Source organism: Mytilus edulis, chromosome 8 (genome assembly GCF_963676685.1).
Source record: "Mytilus edulis chromosome 8, xbMytEdul2.2, whole genome shotgun sequence".
NCBI classification, from domain to species: Eukaryota; Metazoa; Mollusca; class Bivalvia; order Mytilida; family Mytilidae; genus Mytilus; species Mytilus edulis.
Window position 1 is genome coordinate 68,527,035 of NC_092351.1, and position 21,492 is coordinate 68,548,526.

The following is a 21,492-nucleotide window of genomic DNA, read 5'->3' on the forward strand; positions in this document are numbered from 1 at the left end:
GTTCGCCACAGTTTTATATTCACTATTTTCGCAGTATTAGTTGAAACATGAAAACAAAACGACCGTAAATATTTCAAAGAAATATGAACGTAAACATGAAGACCATACATGAAAGTATGTCGATATCATAACTGTATCTCATGATAGTCTTAAATAATCCAAGTAGATATTACAAAGACTGCTAAATAAACAACAATCGTTACATTTATTTAAATGACACCTGTCAATCAGTTTTAAAATGATTACGCATTGTACCTGCTGCACAGTTTCTAAGTCATTTATATAGGACACAAAATGGCACATTGCAAATTCAGAACTGTGCGAATCTAGACTGTATATCGCGAAAAAATAAACAGCTGCGCCATGAGCGCATGATACGCCCGACGTCTTATGTGGAAGTCTTATGCAATAATCATTAATAGTTTATGAGAAAGTTTTAAGCAATAACCATATATTGTTTTAGAGTCACGGCTGGACATGTGAAACCCCGCACCCTGTTTTTTTTTACAAAAACTAAATATTACCAAAATAAAATTGTGAATCAAAACCAAAAAGTATACAGATCTTTAGATTAATATATCAATGAAGCGTGTAAAGTTTTAAGCAATAATCATAACTTATTTTTGAGATACAGCGCGACATGTGAAAAACCCTCCCATGTTTTACAAAATACTCAATAACTCAAAAATAAAATTTTGAATAATCACCAAAAAGTATACAGATCTTAAGATTAAAAGAACAAAGAAGTGTGTAAAATTTTAAGCAATAATCATAAATCGTCTTTGAGATACGGCAAAACATGTAAAAAAAACCTCCCCCTTTTTTACAAAATACTAATAACTCAAAAATGAAATTTTGAATCATCACCAAAAAGTATACAGATATTGAGATTAATATAACAAAGACATGTGTAAAGTTTTAAGCAATAATCATAAATAATTTTTGAGATATGGCGTGACATGTAAAAAAAACCTCCCCCTTTTTTACAAAATACTCAATAACTCAAAAATGAAATTTTGAATCATCACCAAAAAGTATACAGATATTGAGATTAATATAACTAAGAAGTGTTTAAAGTTTTAAGTCATAATCAAGAATCGTTTTTGAGATTCAGTGCGACATGTGAAAAAAAACACCCCCCTGTTTTAGTTATAAAGTGCCGTAACTCAAAAAGTTTAAATCTTATTTTCACCAAAAAGTATACAGATCATTTGACCATCATAAGAAACAACTGTATTAAGTTTCATGAAATTTGGATAAGTCGTTCTCAAGTTACTGTGCGACATGTTTATGCCGGACAGACAGACAGACAGACAGACAGACAGACAGACAGACGGACGGACACCGGACATTTGTATACCATAATACGTCCCGTCAAAATTTTGACGGGCGTATAAAAACTGCACAAAAATTTCCCAGTTTACAGTAAATGAAGCAGTCTAGTGTATCTATGCATATATATATATATATATGTATGTTTGTGGCAAAACATCGTGGCTACAAGTTAATTTTTTTTTGTTTAGTATTAAATTTATATTAAGATCCATTTTGTGATCAATTTTATTTGGCAATCGCCAATGGCAGTCAGCAGGGTTAAAGAACATCAGTTGTTCGACCTGTTAGTCAAATGCGTTTTGTTTAAATATACTTTTTCACCTTTTTTGGTCTTTTGGAAAATGTTGTTTGTGCTGTTTTTTTACCCTTCTACAACGAAATTTGTTTTACATGCACACGTATAAAAATTGCGGTTTTTATCCAACGCAATCATAGGTTTAAACATAGTTTTCAATTTAGACTCGTTTATATATATATATATATATATAATGTCTAAAAATAGCAACAATCAACATTCAATCTATTTAAGCGTGGATCGATCAGTTTGTGAAAATAAACTGATACAGTTACTGAATTAAAATTATATAAACATCTAAGAATATAACTTAAACACGCTAATTTATACATTAAAAGTTCTATTAGATTTTAAATAGAAATACGCAATATTTCGCTAAACAAATAAGTCACATCAGGCGTGTGCATCTCTCAAGGTGAAATCGGATGCATGACAAAAAAATATTTTTGTAGCTTAACCTATACAAGATTTGAGGAAAAGTGTAGCATATTGTACGCGTACGGTCTGACTGATATTAAGAAGTTGGTCAAGCTTATTAGATACAAATGTATATAACAGATCAACACGACTTATATCTCCAATTATTATAAAAAGTTCAACAGCATTTGACATAAAAACTTAATATTTTGACTATTTAAAAAGATCACGCTTATTTAATCTGTTAATCTCCTGTATTTTGCAGGCCGGTAATTCATTAATTGCAGCTCAGTATGCTCATTGAAATTGAAGTTATCGGAAGTAAACATAATGTGGGAGGACAATTGTTTTAGAATATTTATGAACTTTACAAAAGAAATGCATACGCAAAGGAACCTGCATTAACAAAACATGAAATGTAAAAAATACGACGTTCTTATTAGAAGCAAGTGTCACCTTCGGCCAGAGTAACAAAATAGAATTCACGGATATACAATTAAGCAAATATTTAATTTCATTTTCAATTGTTCGCTTATTCACTTCATCATCGCCCATCTATTTTGTAATAATAACAATTTGTATAACTAAAAATAAAGATTTTGATAAATGTTTGTTTAAATTTAACCCATATGATCCCAAAACGTATGATCAGCTGGACCGTACGCGTATGGTCGGACCGTACTAGTATACGTATACAATGCGGACCGTACGCGTACGGTCCAAATACTCATATGGTCTGGAACATATATATATATATAATAAAATATTATTTTGTGAACAAATTCTTGACATAATTTCTTATAATGAAATCTTTGATACTTTGATGATTTCATCCAAAAGATTTTATGATCATATGTTCATAATTTGGAAATTCTTGTTTTACAGTTCCTAAAATGTCTGATGATTTCATGCATGCCTTCTATAAACATTATGGTTTGAATAAATGAAAGATGTTATTTCAGAAATTTTGAATCAAACAGATGACCAAGGATTGATGGGAAGCACAAGTTATTTCATTTTGATTACACTTTGCTTTAAAATGAATAAATATTGTTAAACATGGGAAGGCAATGTTCAATCTATGTTTTAACCTAGCTGTCTATTTAAACCGTTTCTGTTAATTACAAAAGCAATTCTATCTATGTTACATTGTTACATAGCAGATTATATATTTTGCAAGAGATTCTGAAAATGCAGGTGCATTAATAATTTAATTTAACATGTGCATATGTGTATATAATGATTATAAAAATAATTTATTGAGGAACTATGATTTTTCATGAATAAAATCTCAGGTCATAACCCAAGAGTAAACGAAAAACGAAATCCATCGGGATCCCAAAGAAATCCCGGTGAAATTTGTCGGGATAAGCCAGGATAAGCATCTGGAGTCGGGATCCCATTCGGGATAAATATCTGAATCTGGAATCCCATTCGGGGTAACTGTCTGAAGCCGGGATTCCAGTCTAGAGGAAACGGGATAAATATCCAACACTGGGATCCCAATCAGGGTAACTGTCTGAAGCTGGGATCCCAATCCGAACTGTCTAAAGCTGGGATCCCAATCGGGATAACATCTGAAGCTGGGATCCCAGTCTAGTTGAAACGGGAAAACATATGAACCATAATTCATGTAGTTGAAAATATGTAAGTGTTTTGTTTGTGTACACATATGTCTCTGATCACATCAAGTACAGGTTATTGGTGTTAATTAACAATGTGTATGACACCAAAGCTGTCAGATGAAGCTAATCACTTATGGGTCAATTAATTTTCAGTTTGACAGATATTTATATAAAAGTCAGAAAAATGCCGAGATTTTCGTGAAAAAAATGGCAGGGCGTCCCAGAAATGTCAACGGGTGTTTTGCTAGACAAGCTTGGGCGTTTCTGATGTTCCCCAAGTTCACATAAGTGCCTTTCTATTAGATGTCGTTCAGCATCAATGGTAAGATAATGACCAACATTGTAAAACATTGGTTTCTGAACGTATGATCACATATGTAAAATGCAAAAAAAAAATCATGACCGCATGTTTTTTTTTCAATTGTACTGAACAGTTCGACCAGAGAAAATACTGTCCTAAATAATGCGGCCACTAACTTATCTGCATGCACCCTGTGCTGATTAATAAAGTATTTCTTTCTTTTTTATAACTATATACTAGTAAAAACTGGCCAGCAATTAATATTTTTATGGGATACCCTTAATTTATTTATAATACCGATAACCGTTACGGAGACAGATCAACTTCTGGCTGATATAATATGGGGCGAGATCGTCACTTCGACGTAAGTATACTAGTAAAAATGTCATCAAAATCTGATTACGCTGATTAATGGAGAACCAAGCAAAAAAAAATTAAAATAGCCTTCCAAGACGTCATAATTATTTGGACTAGCTTCCAATCTTATGTATAAACATGCAATAATATTTCTATTGAATTTGTTGCTTCAAAACGTATTGAACAAATGATTCTTTGTGGATTTTTTTTTTATACTTTTAGGATATTTTTAAATGGAGCTGCCAACAGATTGCATGCAGATATTCCAGTTACCTTAATTTACTCGGCAAAACTAGTTGGAAGTACAGAGACAGCAAATTAATTTACAGAAAGAAGAACTTGACATGTATCCTTTTGCATAAATAACCCAGGAATCCCATGGCAGTGCAATTTGAATTTGTGCATGTACAAAATGTATATCCTGCTGGGATTTATTTTTGGGATCCTGCTTTTTTTCCCTGGGAATCCCAGTATATTCCAATCAAAATCACAGTATATTTCCACTGGGATTTACATCGGGATCTCGCTTCTTTTGTGGGAATCCTGAAATTTTATCCCAGTGGGATCCCAATTGAAATCCCACAATATCCCAGTAGGATCCCAGTATATTTCCACCAGGATTTACATCGGGATTCCCGATTTTTTGCAGGATTCCCGAAATTTTATCACGGTGAAATTAGGTGGGATCCCAAGTGGAATTCCAGATTTATTTTCTCTTGGGAATGCCTACAGACTATTTCCAGCTGAATATCAGTATTTAGGGGACCATTTTTTTTATAATTTAAATCAAACATTTTCCAAAACATGTTCACATGGTTAAGTAATTTTAAACTGTAAGTATTATTATTTCATAGCACTTGAATGCCATTGATAGATTTGTGTTACACTGCCTTAATTCCTTTTCTTACTTATTCCATGATATACAATGTGACTTTGATTTTTTTTAACATACATTTTTTTTTCTTTATTCAACTTTTCAATAATTATTTACAGTATACCTATTACACACATTTGTGTGCTGCTACCACACAACAGATTTAATTAATTTTTATATTAGAGTATAATAAAATAAAGCTAACCCAAGAGAAAACGAAAAAGGGATCCATCGTGATTCCAATGAAATCCCAGTGAAATTGTTGTGATAAGCATCTGGAGTCGGGATCCCATTCAGGATGACTGTCTGAAGCTGGGATTCTAGTCTAGATGAAACAGGATAAATATTGGACACTGGGATCCCAATCAAGGGTAACTGTCTGAAGCTGGGATCCCAATGAACTGTCTAAAGCTGGGATCCCAATCAGGATAACTGTCTGAAGCTGGGATCCCAGTCTAAATGAAACAGGAAAACGTATGAACCATAATTCATGTAGTTGAAAAAATGTTAGTGTTTGGTTTGTGTACACATATGTCTCTGATAACATCAAGTACCGGTTATTGGTGTTAATTAACAATGTGTATGACATCAAAGCTGTCAGGTGAAGCCAATCACTTAATGGGTCACTTAATTTTCAGTTTGACATATTATAATTTATATAAAAGTCAGAAAAATGCTGAAATTTTCGCGAATAAAATGGCAGGGCGTCCCGGGATGTCAACAGGTGTTTTCCCAGGCAAGCTTGGGCGTTTCTGATGTTCCCCAAGTTCACATAAGTGTGTTTCTATAAGTTGTCGTTCGACATCAATGGTAAGATTATGACCAACATTGTAAAACTTTGGTTTCTGAACGTATGATCACGTATGTTAAATGTAAAAAAAAACATTATGACCGCGTGCATTTTTTTCAATTGTACTGAACAGTTCCACCCTAGAAAATACTGTCCTAAATAATGCGGCCACTAACTTATCTGAATGCACCCTGTGCCTATTAATAAAGTATTTTTTTCTTATATTTAGTAAAAACTGACCAGCAATTAATATTTTTATGCGATACCCTTAATTTATTTATAATACCTTTACAGAGACAGATCAACTTCTGGCCGATATAATATGGGGCGAGATCGTCACTTCGACATTAGTGTACTGGTAAAAATGTCATCAAAATCTGATTATGCTGATTCTATCTATGTTACATTGTTACATAGCAGATTATATATTTTGCAAGAGATTCTGAAAATGCAGGTGCATTAATAATTTAATTTAACATGTGCATATGTGTATATAATGATTATAAAAATAATTTATTGAGGAACTATGATTTTTATGGTTTTTATTTGAGCAAATCAACATCAGAAAGTCTGAAAGCATACACTGAAAATATATTTATTTTTAACATATACAATGAATAAACTTGTTGTCACATAACAGACATAACTGGTTGGTATGTAAAAAATTAATTTAGTTGTGTGTATGTTTATTTAAAATAATAAGTCGCAAGTTATTTATCTTCAGTGGATAAAAAAAGGGGGAGGGTAATTAATTTGCAAAAAAAAATAAAATAGCCTTCCAAGACGTCATAATTATTTGGACAAGCTTCCAATCTTATGTATAAACATGCAATAATATTTTTATTGAATTTGTTGCTTCAAAACGTATTGAACAAATGATTCTTTGTGGATTTTTTTTTTATACTTTTAGGGGATTTAATGACATTTTTAAATGGAGCTGCCAACAGATTGCATGCAGATATTCCAGTTACCTTAATTTACTCGGCAAAACTAGTTGGAAGTAGAGACAGCAAATTTATTTACAGAAAGGAGAACTTGCCATGTATCCTTTTGCATAAATAACCCAGGAATCCCAGTGGCAGTGCAATTTGAATTGGTGCATGTATATCCTGCTGGGATCCTGCTTTTTTTCCCTGGGAATCCCAGTATATTCCAATCAAAATCTCAGTACCAGTATATTTCCACTGGGATTCCCGAAATTTTATCCCGGTGGAATTAGGTGGGATCCCAATTGGAATCCAATCAAAATTCCAGCTGGGATTCCAGTGGAATTCCAGATTTATTTTGTCTTGGGAAATAACTTAAAGAAGTATAGATGAAAAAAAAAAGAAATTTTCAAAATTTTTAATTGTTCTAAGGAAAAAAAATAGTTAAACTTTTATTCTGATATGCATTTAAATTATTACACCAGGGTTTTCGATATCACAAACTAGTCAAAACATTTACTAAATTTTATCATCGGTATAAAGACATCATTCATAAATATAGCTCAACATGCAGACTTCTAATACGTTCAGGTATTTCACATCCAATTTTTTATGGAAATATTCTTTATAAAGCACAAAGGTGTCAGTATTCACCTCAGAAACTTACAAAACCTTTGAATAGACTTATTAAGAAGGGATATAATTACGATACTGTTGTCAAGTCATTAAAGATTGCATATTTTGGCATTAATATTGAGTCACTGATAAAGTCTTTGCATCGGAACTAAACACATTTATTTTAAGAACAGTTGTTGGCATGACACGGGTTATGTTCTTCTCATATATGTTATGATGGTATGATACTAAACCCCTAACGGGAAGGATTGTGCCTGATGTTCATATGATGAAATCATAATCTTTCAGTCAGTTTAATTGAAGTCTGGAGCTGGCATGTCAGTTAACTGCTAGTAGTCTGTTGTTATTTATGTATTATTGTCATTTTGTTTATTTTCTTTGGTTACATCTTCTGACATCAGACTCGGACTTCTCTTGAACTGAATTTTAATGTGCGTATTGTTATGCGTTTACTTTTCTACATTGGTTAGAGGTATAGGGGAGGGTTGAGATCTCACAAACATGTTTAACCCCGCCGCATTTTTGGGCCTGTCCCAAGTCAGGAGCCTCTGGCCTTTGTTTGTCTTGTATTATTTTAATTTTAGTTTCTTGTGTACAATTTGGAAATTAGTATGGCGTTCATTATCACTGGACTAGTATATATTTGTTTAGGGGCCAGCTGAAGTACGCATCCGGGTGCAGGAATTTCTCGCTACATTGAAGACCTGTTGGTGACCCTCTGATGTTGTTTTTAATTTGGTCGGGTTGTTGTCTCTTTGACACATTCCCCATTTCCATTCTCAATTTTATTTGCATTCAATTCATTTTTGATTTATTCTTTTTACAAAAAAAACATAACTTTAAGAAGTATATTGTGAATGGTGACAAAAAAGGGGAATTAACCTCAATTGTTTGTGAAATAATTTTAATATACACATGTTATTAACAACCTAAAGCTAAGATGATTGGTGTTAAGGAACAGTGTGTTTGACACCAAAGCTGTCAAGTGAAGCCATGCACGTAATGGGTCATTTGATCTGACAGTTTACACATCTAGTTGAACTTCCTATTTATGGAAGAATTATGAACTTGCCAGTATTTCAAAAGAGATGAGTCTGAAGGCTCCAAAATCCGTGTAAAAACGGGTCATTTTTGGAATTGTCAGGTTACTTAATGACCCAGCAGGTGTCCTGGGTGACTTCTCATATTTGTAAAAATCTGGGGTCACACCCGCAGGATTAAGGGGCAGTTAACAGGTATGATTAAATCAGTCACAATTTTTCTTTCTTCTTAAAAGATGTTTTCTTTGAATTATTTTCAGTTCCAAGGTAATTTGATTAATAAACAAGAATGTGTCCATAGTACACCGATGCCCCATCTGCACTATCATTTTTAATTTGGCATTAACATTAGGAAGATCATATCATAAGGAACATGTGTACTAAGTTTCAAGTTGATTGGACTTCAACTTCATCAAAAACTACCTCGACCAAAAACTTTAACCTGAAGATGGACGAACAGATGGACGAACAGACAAATGAACGGACGGACAAAACAGACAGACAGATAGACGGACGGCTGGACGGACGGACAAATGGACCCAGAAAACACAAGTTAAACTGCGAGCTACGGCTCACTGATGATAACCCTGATGCAATTGGATAATATTAATAGTGTAAAAATATGCAAGTATTAGGTTAAGAGGAAGTTGGGGAGTGATGAATCTGAAAACGCATCACACCTTATAGCTAACTTATGAAACCGAATTTCAGAAATCCTTGTTTTGCTGTTTCTGAGAAAAATGTGACGAAAAATTTTGAACTTGGCTATCAGGTGTAAAAATGATACAAGTGTTCGGTAAACAGGAAGATGTTGAGTGATGAATCTGAAAATGCATCACACGGTATAGTTGACTTATATAAACCCTGAAACCAAATTTCAGAAATCCTTATATTGCAGTTCCTGAGAAGAATGTGACAAAAATTTTTCAACTTGACTATCATGTGTAAAATCATACAAGTGTTCGGTAAACAGGAAGTTGCCGAGTGATGAATCTGAATACACACCACACGTCATAGCTGACTTATATCAAGTGTTAAACCAAATTTCAGAAATCCTGGTAGTATAGTTCCTGAGAAAAATGTGACGAAAAATTTTCAACTTGGCTATCAGGTGTAAAAATGATACAAGTGTTTGGTAAACAGGAAGTTGTTGAGTGATGAATCTGAAAACACATCACACAGTATAGCTAACTAATATCAAGCCTGAACATAAATTTCAGAAATCCTTGTAGTGTAGTTCCTGAGAAAAATGTGACAAAACATATTCATGGGACTGACGGACTGACGGACTGAAGGACTGATGGACTGACGGACTAATGGATGGTTGGAAGGACAGACAGAGGTAAAACAGTATACCCTCTTTTTTCAAAGCGGGGGTATAATAATGCCCATAAATGGGGCATAATAAATAGGGCATAAAAACCAAACATAAATAAGATTTTTAACTGAAAAGTGGTTAAGTTGTAAAACACAACTATAATATAATAGGAACAAGAATTCACATGTTGTTGTGCTAAGCATACTCCAACTTGTAATTCGATGGATCTGAAAAGTGCACATTATAACTCATCACTGTCAAGTTTATTCTTACTACATTTGAAATCATTCAGTTCAGTTGATTTTAGAAAATAACAAAAAGTAACAAATTGTAACCATGGCAAAACAGCCATGAAGATAGAAGAACTAACAGGCAGAAATTAATAAACAGCTGCGCCATGAGCGCATGATACGCCCGACGTCTTATGTGGAAGTCTTATGCAATAATCATAAATAGTTTATGAGAAAGTTTTAAGCAATAACCATATATTGTTTTAGAGACACGGCGGGACATGTGAAACCCTCCACCCTGTTTTTTTTTACAAAAACTAAATATTACCAAAATAAAATTTTGAATCAAAACCAAAAAGTATACAGATCTTTAGATTAATATATCAAAGAAGTCTGTAAAGTTTTAAGCAATGATCATAACTTATTTTTGAGATACAGCGCGACATGTAAAAAACCCTCCCCTGTTTTACAAAATACACAATAACTCAAAAATAAAATTTTTAAAAAACTCCAAAAAGTATACAGATCTTTACATTAATAGAACAAAGAAGTGTGTAAAGTTTTAAGCAATAATCATAAATCGTTTTTGAGGTACGGCACAACATGTAAAAAAAAACCTCCCCCTTTTTTACAAAATACTAATAATTCAAAAATGAAATTTTGAATCATCACCAAAAAGTATACAGATATTGAGATTAATATAACAAAGACATGTGTAAAGTTTTAAGCAATAATCATAAATAGTTTTTGAGATATGGCACGACATGTAAAAAAAACCTCCCCCTTTTTTACAAAATACTCAATAACTCAAAAATGAAATTTTGAATCATCACCAAAAAGTATACAGATATTGAGATTTATATAACTAAGAAGTGTTTAAAGTTTTTAGTCATAATCAAGAATCGTTTTTGAGATACAGTGCGACATGTGAAAAAAACACCCCCCCTGTTTTAGTTATAAAGCGCCGCAACTCAAAAAGTTTAAATCTTATTTTCACCAAAAAGTATACAGATCATTTGACCATCATAAGATACAACTATATTATGTTTCATGAAATTTGGATAAGTCGCTCTCAAGTTACGGTGCGACATGTTTACGCCGGACAGACGGACAGACGGATGGTACGACAGACAGACGGACAGACAGACGGACAGACAGACAGACAGACGGACGGATGGAGAGACAGACGGACGGATGGAGAGACAGACGGACGGATGGAGAGACAGACGGACGGATGGAGAGACAGACGGACGGACGGACGGCCACCGGACATTTGTATACCATAATACGTCCCGTCAAAATTTTGACGGGCGTATAAAAACCCAAACGAATATTACGTAATACGTAATATAGGCGATAGCAATACAACAGAATGCCCTCACGGTCATCCACTATAAAAATGATGCAATGTAGCCACTTCTATAAGAGTGGGTACAAATAAATAGGATTAAAGGATCAGAGAAAAATGCAAAGAAAAACCAATTGAAGAGCTTCCACCTCTAAGGATGTATCTGGATATGAAAATACTAAAATTTGGTTTAAAATGTCACTTCCAGTGTCAAATTATTGCTCATTGTTAGCTGATTCCGAAAATATATGGTTTCTATACAATTTTGTTTTACATAAGGGAGGTAATATGTTACTTCCGGTTTGAAAATGTCACTTCCAGTAATATGTGATAGTTTATTTGACACTGCTTTCAAAAATATATTGTTCTATGTACTTTTACATCAAATAAGTACAATAAATAGCCACTCCCAGTTTACACAAGTCCTTTTCTCGATTGCCTTTTCAAGGTCATATGGCATGTAACCTAATGCATAAGGTCCTTATGGCTTCATGATGTAAAAATATGAATTGAAACCAAGGACCAAAGGTCACTATCACTTATAGTTTACCAGTTAGAAATGCATATCACTTATATCAAATGCATTAGCGGGAATAACTTTCATATGGAGTCTCCAGACAGCATCTGTTGAAATGGTCATCCTAATCCTTAAGACTGATGTAATGAGCACTTTGGTAATATAAATTTGTCACAATCTTTTACGGTTGCGATGGAGTGTGAACAAAAGAAAAAATGTTCGGGAGATAACTCTCACAAGAAAAAAGTTTTTGGGTAAACAGTGTGATTTAAAAAAGCTTATAAACTGTAAGATAACATTTACCCAAAATCTAAGCAACATCTTGTAAAGCATAATACTGCGCAAGAAAAACAATTAATAATAATCAGAACATAAGCAAATGAACTTTCCATCGAGAGGTGGAAAGACCTAATTAAGATGAAAATATTACAACCTATAGCTAAACACAGCCATACGATGCAGTGTTTCAATTATCCAACTGCGGTTCGTTATTCAAATAGATGAAAAATAAAAATTGTAGGATCACAAACATTCCTTCCTGTTTTTTTATTGTTTGCACAAATGCCATTGGTTGTTATTTATCTGAATACAGATCATGGTGGCTATAACCTCACTCATTTCATTTGACCTCACATAGTATCTGTAAATCAATTATAACCATATATATCCTCAGCTTTATACGACTGCAGTGGTCCAACAGTTGGGGCAATATTCAAGCTTGATACTGTTTGAATTTGGATTGAGATCAAATTTTTGACATAATTTAGGTTTTTGTCACAAAATAAATGTGGTCAAAGATCTAACAAATCTATTGCACAATACTGTGCAATTGAAGTTTTCTTCTTGAAACTTTTGAAAACAAGCAGTGTAAGGGAGGTAATCAAGTAATCAAACATATATATATATCAGTATTCTTTAAATTCTAATTGCATTACCTCCCTTACACTGCTTTTATATTGTCTAATATGTCCTTTAACCAGAAAAAACCTTGTTTTCCCCCCTTTTTTGCCCCTCATTGCTTAATGATTTGAGCCATAACCCAAATAAGCATCCCTTTGTAGTATGGAAAATTGTGGTATAATTTCAGGGAGATTTATACACCTAAACACATGTTATTGACTGAAAACTACAAAAATGATTATTTGGGCCCCTTTTATGACCCCTCACTTATTGAAACCACCCCTTTTCCTTGGAGAAAGAAGCCCAAAACTCAATTCCAGCCTTTCCGTTATAATAAGAAACCTTGTAGTATAATTTCAGAGAGATCCATACACTTAAACCCAAGTTATTGCCTGTAAACTAGAAAAATGCTTCTTTTTGGCCCCTCATTTCTATATGTTCAGAGATATTAACCACAAAATGAATCAAAGCCTTCCTTTCGTTATATGGAACCTTGTGGTACAATGTCAGAGAGATCCATACAGTTATACATTAGTTATTGTCCCGAAACTACAAAAATGCTTGTTTTTGGCCCTTTTTGCCTAGACTGTTTGCCCCATAACCCTTAAAACAAATACCAACCTTCTACTTTATGGTATTGATATTGTGGTAAAATATCAGAGCAATTGAAAAACTAATACACAACTTATTGTCCTGAAAATAGATAAATGCTTGTTTTGGGCCCCTTTTTTCTAAACTGTTGGGATCATAACCCCCAAAATCAATCCCAAACTTTCTTTAGTGGTTACAAACATTGTGTTAAAATTTTATTGATTTCTATTTACTTATACTAAAGTCATTATCCGGAAACCATCCGTCTTCGGACAACACTGACAATGAAGACAACGACGTGATACCAATATATGACCAAAAATGGTTCAATCTTATCTAAGCATAAAAATCAAATAATGTCAATTTTCGCAAAAAAAAGAAGAAAAAAGCTAATGAATGTCAATGATTTTTCTGGATAATTTATGGGCAAATGAATTATAGTCTGATGTATCCATAAAAGGTAATTTAAATGTGTATCAACCAAAAGAGAGTATACAGTTGCAGTATATAAAGTAGTTACAGGCAAGTTATATGAAGCCCCAGGTTTAACAGTAGAATTCAGGAAAGTTGTCTACCATTACCAAAGATTACCTTAGTAATCATTGTATCCTACCGTGCAAGCATGAAAATATAGTCACATTAAAGTTAAATATATTGTTTTAAAATCTTAATTGATAATGTATCAGTATCCAGGACTAGTTTATTTTTTAACTGCAGCAAAGTTAATAGCAGTTATCTATGTAAAAACACATTATATATATTATCATATGAAATCAAATCGGAGAAAATTATGATAATCAAACTCCTAAGAAGACCCTATATTTTACTATAATTATACTGAAATACTGGTAACTATGACTTTGCCATTGGTAGTGTTGAGCTTAAATCAATTAGGATCTCCCTTCCATTATATGTACACTATGTCCAAGCCTGGTTTAAATTCCATGTTAGGTCTTGAGTTTAACTGCACTTAATAATTTGTTATGATACCTATGGCCTACATATACCAATGTCAACTTAGGAAGGATCATTTCTATAAATACCAATGTCAACTTAGGAAGAATCATTTGCTCACTAATGATACCTATGGCCTATAAATACCAATGTCAACTTAGGAAGGATCATTTGCTCACTAATGATACCTATGGCCTATAAATACTGATGTCAACTTAGGAAGAATCATTTGCTCACTAATGATACCTATGGCCTATAAATACCAATGTCAACTTAGGAAGGATAATTTGCTCACTAATGATACCTATGGCCTATAAATACCAATGTCAACTTAGGAAGGATCATTTCTATAAATACCAATGTAAACTTAGGAAGGATAATTTGTTCACTAATGATACCTATGGCCTATAAATACCAATGTCAACTTAGGAAGAATCATTTGTTCACTAATGATACCTATGGCCTATAAATACCAATGTCAACTTAGGAAGGATCATTTGCTCACTAATGATACCTATGGCCTATAAATACCAATGTCAACTTAGGAAGGACCATTTGTTCACTAATGATACCTATGGCCTATAAATACCAATGTCAACTTAGGAAGGATCATTTGCTCACTAATGATACCTATGGCCTATAAATACCAATGTCAACTTAGGAAGGATCATTTGCTCACTAATGATACCTATGGCCTATAAATACCAATGTCAACTTAGGAAGGATCGTTTGTTCACTAATGATACCTATGGCCTATAAATACCAATGTCAACTTAGGAAGAATCATTTGCTCACTAATGATACCTATGGCCTATAAATACCAATGTCAACTTAGGAAGAATCATTTGCTCACTAATGATACCTATGGCCTATAAATACCAATGTCAACTTAGGAAGGATCATTTCTATAAATACCAATGTCAACTTAGGAAGGATAATTTGTTCACTAATGATACCTATGGCCTATAAATACCAATGTCAACTTAGGAAGGATCATTTGTTCACTAATGATACCTATGGCCTATAAATACCAATGTCAACTTAGGAAGGATCATTTGCTCACTAATGATACCTATGGCCTATAAATACCAATGTCAACTTAGGAAGGATCATTTCTTCACTAATGATACCTATGGCCTTTAAATACCAATGTCAACTTAGGAAGGATAATTTGTTCACTAATGATACCTATGGCCTATAAATACCAATGTCAACTTAGGAAGGATCATTTGTTCACTAATGATACCTATGGCCTATAAATACCAATGTCAACTTAGGAAGGATCATTTGCTCACTAATGATACCTATGGCCTATAAATACCAATGTCAACTTAGGAAGGATCATTTGCTCACTAATGATACCTATGGCCTATAAATACCAATGTCAACTTAGGAAGGATCATTTGTTCACTAATGATACCTATGGCCTATAAATACCAATGTCAACTTAGGAAGAATCATTTGCTCACTAATGATACCTATGGCCTATAAATACCAATGTCAACTTAGGAAGAATCATTTGCTCACTAATGATACCTATGGCCTATAAATACCAATGTCAACTTAGGAAGGATCATTTCTATAAATACCAATGTCAACTTAGGAAGGATCATTTCTATAAATACCAATGTCAACTTAGGAAGGATAATTTGTTCACTAATGATACCTATGGCCTATAAATACCAATGTCAACTTAGGAAGGATCATTTGTTCACTAATGATACCTATGGCCTATAAATACCAATGTCAACTTAGGAAGGATCATTTGCTCACTAATGATACCTATGGCCTATAAATACCAATGTCAACTTAGGAAGGATCATTTGCTCACTAATGATACCTATGGCCTATAAATACCAATGTCAACTTAGGAAGGATCATTTGTTCACTAATGATACCTATGGCCTATAAATACCAATGTCAACTTAGGAAGGATCATTTGCTCACTAATGATACCTATGGCCTTTAAATACCAATGTCAACTTAGGAAGGATCATTTGCTCACTAATGATACCTATGGCCTATAAATACCAATGTCAACTTAGGAAGGATCATTTGTTCACTAATGATACCTATGGCCTATAAATACCAATGTCAACTTAGGAAGGATCATTTGTTCACTAATGATACCTATGGCCTATAAATACCAATGTCAACTTAGGAAGAATCATTTGCTCACTAATGATACCTATGGCCTATAAATACCAATGTCAACTTAGGAAGAATCATTTGCTCACTAATGATACCTATGGCCTATAAATACCAATGTCAACTTAGGAAGGATCATTTCTATAAATACCAATGTCAACTTAGGAAGGATAATTTGTTCACTAATGATACCTATGGCCTATAAATACCAATGTCAACTTAGGAAGGATCATTTGTTCACTAATGATACCTATGGCCTATAAATACCAATGTCAACTTAGGAAGGATCATTTGCTCACTAATGATACCTATGGCCTATAAATACTGATGTCAACTTAGGAAGAATCATTTGCTCACTAATGATACCTATGGCCTATAAATACCAATGTCAACTTAGGAAGGATAATTTCTATAAATACCAATGTCAACTTAGGAAGGATAATTTGTTCACTAATGATACCTATGGCCTATAAATACCAATGTCAACTTAGGAAGGATCATTTGTTCACTAATGATACCTATGGCCTATAAATACCAATGTCAACTAAGGAAGGATCATTTGCTCACTAATGATACCTATGGCCTATAAATACCAATGTCAACTTAGGAAGGATCATTTGTTCACTAATGATACCTATGGCCTATAAATACCAATGTCAACTTAGGAAGGATCATTTGTTCACTAATGATACCTATGGCCTATAAATACCAATGTCAACTTAGGAAGGATCATTTGCTCACTAATGATACCCATGGCCTATAAATACCAATGTCAACTTAGGAAGGATCATTTGTTCACTAATGATACCTATGGCCTATAAATACCAATGTCAACTTAGGAAGAATCATTTGCTCACTAATGATACCTATGGCCTATAAATACCAATGTCAACTTAGGAAGAATCATTTGCTCACTAATAATACCTATGGCCTATAAATACCAATGTCAACTTAGGAAGGATCATTTCTATAAATACCAATGTCAACTTAGGAAGGATAATTTGTTCACTAATGATACCTATGGCCTATAAATACCAATGTCAACTTAGGAAGGATCATTTGTTCACTAATGATACCTATGGCCTATAAATACCAATGTCAACTTAGGAAGGATCATTTGCTCACTAATGATACCTATGGCCTATAAATACTGATGTCAACTTAGGAAGAATCATTTGCTCACTAATGATACCTATGGCCTATAAATACCAATGTCAACTTAGGAAGGATAATTTATATAAATACCAATGTCAACTTAGGAAGGATAATTTGTTCACTAATGATACCTATGGCCTATAAATACCAATGTCAACTTAGGAAGGATCATCTGTTCACTAATGATACCTATGGCCTATAAATACCAATGTCAACTTAGGAAGGATCATTTGCTCACTAATGATACCTATGGCCTATAAATACCAATGTCAACTTAGGAAGGATCATTTGTTCACTAATGATACCTATGGCCTATAAATACCAATGTCAACTTAGGAAGGATCATTTGTTCACTAATGATACCTATGGCCTATAAATACCAATGTCAACTTAGGAAGGATCATTTGCTCACTAATGATACCTATGGCCTATAAATACCAATGTCAACTTAGGAAGGATCATTTGTTCACTAATGATACCTATGGCCTATAAATACCAATGTCAACTTAGGAAGAATCATTTGCTCACTAATGATACCTATGGCCTATAAATACCAATGTCAACTTAGGAAGAATCATTTGCTCACTAATGATACCTATGGCCTATAAATACCAATGTCAACTTAGGAAGGATCATTTCTATAAATACCAATGTCAACTTAGGAAGGATAATTTGTTCACTAATGATACCTATGGCCTATAAATACCAATGTCAACTAAGGAAGGATCATTTGTTCACTAATGATACCTATGGCCTATAAATACCAATGTCAACTTAGGAAGGATCATTTGCTCACTAATGATACCTATGGCCTATAAATACCAATGTCAACTTAGGAAGAATCATTTGCTCACTAATGATACCTATGGCCTATAAATACCAATGTCAACTTAGGAAGGATCATTTGTTCACTAATGATACCTATGGCCTATAAATACCAATGTCAACTTAGGAAGAATCATTTGCTCACTAATGATACCTATGGCCTATAAATACCAATGTCAACTTAGGAAGGATCATTTCTATAAATACCAATGTCAACTTAGGAAGGATAATTTGTTCACTAATGATACCTATGGCCTATAAATACCAATGTCAACTTAGGAAGGATCATTTGTTCACTAATGATACCTATGGCCTATAAATACCAATGTCAACTTAGGAAGGATCATTTGCTCACTAATGATACCTATGGCCTATAAATACCAATGTCAACTTAGGAAGGATCATTTGCTCACTAATGATACCTATGGCCTATAAATACCAATGTCAACTTAGGAAGGATCATTTGTTCACTAATGATACCTATGGCCTATAAATACCAATGTCAACTTAGGAAGAATCATTTGCTCACTAATGATACCTATGGCCTATAAATACCAATGTCAACTTAGGAAGAATCATTTGCTCACTAATGATACCTATGGCCTATAAATACCAATGTCAACTTAGGAAGGATCATTTCTATAAATACCAATGTCAACTTAGGAAGGATCATTTCTATAAATACCAATGTCAACTTAGGAAGGATAATTTGTTCACTAATGATACCTATGGCCTATAAATACCAATGTCAACTTAGGAAGGATCATTTGTTCACTAATGATACCTATGGCCTATAAATACCAATGTCAACTTAGGAAGGATCATTTGCTCACTAATGATACCTATGGCCTATAAATACCAATGTCAACTTAGGAAGGATCATTTGCTCACTAATGATACCTATGGCCTATAAATACCAATGTCAACTTAGGAAGGATCATTTGTTCACTAATGATACCTATGGCCTATAAATACCAATGTCAACTTAGGAAGGATCATTTGCTCACTAATGATACCTATGGCCTTTAAATACCAATGTCAACTTAGGAAGGATCATTTGCTCACTAATGATACCTATGGCCTATAAATACCAATGTCAACTTAGGAAGGATCATTTGTTCACTAATGATACCTATGGCCTATAAATACCAATGTCAACTTAGGAAGGATCATTTGTTCACTAATGATACCTATGGCCTATAAATACCAATGTCAACTTAGGAAGAATCATTTGCTCACTAATGATACCTATGGCCTATAAATACCAATGTCAACTTAGGAAGAATCATTTGCTCACTAATGATACCTATGGCCTATAAATACCAATGTCAACTTAGGAAGGATCATTTCTATAAATACCAATGTCAACTTAGGAAGGATAATTTGTTCACTAATGATACCTATGGCCTATAAATACCAATGTCAACTTAGGAAGGATCATTTGTTCACTAATGATACCTATGGCCTATAAATACCAATGTCAACTTAGGAAGGATCATTTGCTCACTAATGATACCTATGGCCTATAAATACTGATGTCAACTTAGGAAGAATCATTTGCTCACTAATGATACCTATGGCCTATAAATACCAATGTCAACTTAGGAAGGATAATTTCTATAAATACCAATGTCAACTTAGGAAGGATAATTTGTTCACTAATGATACCTATGGCCTATAAATACCAATGTCAACTTAGGAAGGATCATTTGTTCACTAATGATACCTATGGCCTATAAATACCAATGTCAACTAAGGAAGGATCATTTGCTCACTAATGATACCTATGGCCTATAAATACCAATGTCAACTTAGGAAGGATCATTTGTTCACTAATGATACCTATGGCCTATAAATACCAATGTCAACTTAGGAAGGATCATTTGTTCACTAATGATACCTATGGCCTATAAATACCAATGTCAACTTAGGAAGGATCATTTGCTCACTAATGATACCCATGGCCTATAAATACCAATGTCAACTTAGGAAGGATCATTTGTTCACTAATGATACCTATGGCCTATAAATACCAATGTCAACTTAGGAAGAATCATTTGCTCACTAATGATACCTATGGCCTATAAATACCAATGTCAACTTAGGAAGAATCATTTGCTCACTAATAATACCTATGGCCTATAAATACCAATGTCAACTTAGGAAGGATCATTTCTATAAATACCAATGTCAACTTAGGAAGGATAATTTGTTCACTAATGATACCTATGGCCTATAAATACCAATGTCAACTTAGGAAGGATCATTTGTTCACTAATGATACCTATGGCCTATAAATACCAATGTCAACTTAGGAAGGATCATTTGCTCACTAATGATACCTATGGCCTATAAATACTGATGTCAACTTAGGAAGAATCATTTGCTCACTAATGATACCTATGGCCTATAAATACCAATGTCAACTTAGGAAGGATAATTTATATAAATACCAATGTCAACTTAGGAAGGATAATTTGTTCACTAATGATACCTATGGCCTATAAATACCAATGTCAACTTAGGAAGGATCATCTGTTCACTAATGATACCTATGGCCTATAAATACCAATGTCAACTTAGGAAGGATCATTTGCTCACTAATGATACCTATGGCCTATAAATACCAATGTCAACTTAGGAAGGATCATTTGTTCACTAATGATACCTATGGCCTATAAATACCAATGTCAACTTAGGAAGGATCATTTGTTCACTAATGATACCTATGGCCTATAAATACCAATGTCAACTTAGGAAGGATCATTTGCTCACTAATGATACCTATGGCCTATAAATACCAATGTCAACTTAGGAAGGATCATTTGTTCACTAATGATACCTATGGCCTATAAATACCAATGTCAACTTAGGAAGAATCATTTGCTCACTAATGATACCTATGGCCTA

At 33.5% G+C, this 21,492-nt stretch overlaps 1 protein-coding gene across 13 annotated transcripts in view; it reads right to left on the reverse strand.

Annotated features, from left to right (window-relative positions):
• Window positions 1-21,492, reverse strand: part of LOC139486839 (protein furry-like) — a 380,646-nt gene that overhangs the window by 110,471 nt on the left and 248,683 nt on the right. The gene's annotated exons all lie outside the window — the stretch shown is intronic.